Source organism: Clinocottus analis, unplaced genomic scaffold (genome assembly GCF_023055335.1).
Source record: "Clinocottus analis isolate CAN_PGR_092001 unplaced genomic scaffold, fCliAna1.0.p SCAF_7, whole genome shotgun sequence".
Lineage (NCBI taxonomy): Eukaryota > Metazoa > Chordata > Actinopteri > Perciformes > Cottidae > Clinocottus > Clinocottus analis.
Genome location: NW_027176229.1, coordinates 17965373 through 17968592, shown reverse-complemented (window position 1 = coordinate 17968592; position 3220 = coordinate 17965373).

The window sequence follows — 3220 nt, the reverse complement described above, 5'->3', positions numbered from 1 at the left end:
GGTTGTCTTTGTAGCAGCATTGCTGTTTGGATTTAGTTTGCGGTCCTAGATGCCGCCCTGTGCACTTATTGCCTGTAAGCTGCATTTCTTAATAAATAATTCAAACTGCACTATTCCGCTTGTTCTCATGTGTTTGGGTCCTTCCCATGCTGCCACCCTGCTATCCTCGCCAAAACAGATTTAGAGAGTAATGAGTTGTTTCAAAGGAAACGTCGCAGAACTGTGGAAGTGGGCGGTCATGGCAGTTTGCTTTTCTTGCGTACTTGTGCTTGGTGGATTTAAAAAAAAGCCCGACTGTGCTCTTTCGTTCTGAGCGAGCTGGTGTAGGTGTTGCTTTTTTTTCCTCCTGACACTGGGGCCTCTTGTGGCTGTCGTGTTTTTGAATACATACAAGACGTGAGAACAAACTTCATTTAATAGTAAGTCTTTATTCCTCGGACAGTCCCACCCCTTTCCCTTTTTTAGCAACAATAACAAAGATCTATTTTCTTTAAACAATACTTGTACCAATCAGGCGTACTGCTTTTCTTTTTCATTTACAAGTTCACAGATTAAGCCTATTAGATTTAACGATAGCTCTCCCAGACCTAAATCTGAGCATAGGAGTCTCTGTAGGTGTGACTTTCACAGCAAGTGACACAGGAGTCTGCTCAGAAGTAGGGTCCAGAGTGTGTTGCTGTGATGAAGACCGTCTGTCTCGTGCAGGTGTGTGTGGAGGTATCAGGTGTTGATGGTTGCGTCTCACCACCCTCTGAGGTAGATCCACCAACTGTGAGGCTTGGCGCTAGAACCTTTAAATTTGGTCTTTTCCTTGAGCTGTCTGCCTTCAAACACTCTGTCCACTAAGCTAATATTCATCTGGTTCATACCACCGGCATCATCCCTCAGTGCTCAGTGCGTTTTGCTGCTTTTTGAGTTCATCTGATGGCTTTGCCATGTTCATGGCTTTTTCCAGGTACAGATCTTTTTCCATTTGCATGCGTTCCGAGAGACGTGTGTCCGCTAGCCCGACCACAATCTGGTCTCTCATAAACTTGTCATGCAACGTCCCATATTTGCAGTGTTCGGCTAATGCATACAGGGCAGTGACAAATGCATTAAATTCTTGTTTTCTTCTTGTTTGCGCATATTAAAACGTGCACATTCATCAACTATATTCTTTTTTTTAACCACAAAGAATTACTGAAAAGCATCCCTCATGTTAGCATATTGGCGCTGATCTGCATAACTGAGCTTAAAGCCTCGCAGGACATCATCCTCTTTATCTACAATACAATAGATCAAAGTATTCATCTGGTTTACTTCAGAGCTCGCTGTTGGGTTGCTTGCTTGGCGGAACCTTTTGAATCTACAGATCCATTTTGACCACTCATGCAGCTTGGAAAAGTCAAAAGGCTCCAGTGGCTGTATGCTAAACGTAGCGCCGGGTGTGATTGCCATTCTGCTAGCGCTAGCTCCTTTCCCGCTCTGCTCGTCTTTAAAATCCCTCATTGAGCCTGCTCACCGAACCATGTCTTTCTTTCCAGACAGTCCTTTTGTGTCTCAAGTTAGCTTAACAGCAATTCTGACACTGTCGTGGTTTCAAATACACATAAGACATGAGAACAAACTGCTTTAAATTGTAACTCTTTATTTCTCTGGCCCGTCATGCTGTCTCTCCCAATACAGACCCTGTCCCAGGTTCTGCCCTTGAATCCCCACCTGGGTCCTAAGTCCCTACATGAACAATTTCTTATAAACATCCATTAAACATATGTGAACATGAATGTACCAACATACATTTATAACAAATACCACCATGACCTTTTTCTTAATATGTGTATTCCAGAGGTTTTCACTGGGCCTAACTTGGGAACTCTGGCTTCACCGATCCTCCACTGTATTGATTGGGCAGAAGTTTTCCTCTCTATCTGTTCTGATTCTGTGAGTTCAGCTCAGCCGTACCTGCACTAGCCCGCACCCCTGGGGCGATATGGATGATCGGGGAATTCACCTGACATATTGAATTACCCGCTCGAATGGAAGAGCAGGGCACGGAGAAGGGTAAAAAAAAAAAAAAAAAAAGCAGAAAAGATGTTGAAAGGATGGAGGTCGGCATGGGAAGGAGAAGAAGGGAGTCACAAGAGAAAAAGGAAAGTTGAAAAGAGCAGCGTTGTAGCTACATGAGATTTCAATTTACAGAGGTCTGCCTTGCTATATTAACCTTTTGTTTAATCCCCATGTCAGTGTAAACAAGGGAAATCTCTCCAACTGAACCAGATCAGGCCGTAGAAGAATTTACTGCTACATCTACTCACATATCACATCATGAATAATACATCATCTTTATACTGTATTTTGTTATGCAGCAATTTTTATGGAGCTTCTTTAAGGTCTTGATGAGACAATCTTCCACCTTGTGTAAATGTTATGACATACGGTATACGGCTATTACTCTCTAAGGGTCCTTGTCTGCTTGTTTTTCTTCATTAAAGCGGTGCTGATGAGCTACACCTCCAGAGCTCGTTCTGTTTTGTCTATAAGAGGCTTTTTCGGGCACAGTTGGACACTGGAGGTGCAATCACAATGTCTTGAAGTGTCACAGAAGCACCCAGGATTTAACAATGGAAATAATGAGCTTTGAAGTCAGGGTCAGTTGATATTACAGACTAGCAGCTTATGCCATTTTAAATGGTCCCCTTGTCACTCTTCAAATAACCTATTCTGTATTTCACCTCATAGTCTATTGTTGGATATTTAGGATATTTGTTGAAACCTCATGGAGCTAATTTGTTTATTTCTTACTTATTCTGAACAACAATAAATAGTTTTCAATGTAAAAAGAATAACCTTCCCAATAATAAGGTTGAAAAGGTGTTCAAAATGTATTCCATCTTTATTAAACAACACCTATATCTGGCTTCAAAGGGCTCACCAGCTAGTCTGCTGTTTGGTGCTATTAGTGTTTTCAGAGTCCCCTACTGCTGTAGGACACACACACACACACACACACACAGACACAGACAGACAGACAGACAGACAGACAGACAGATCTATATATCTATATATATCTATATATAGATCTATATATATATATCTATATATCTATAGATCTATATCTATAGATAGATATATATATCTATCTATAGATATAGATATAGATACTATGTGGATGAGAGTGGTGAGAGAGAACACAAGTAAATCAAGAAAACCAAAACCGAGCTAAAAGATGCTAAAATGC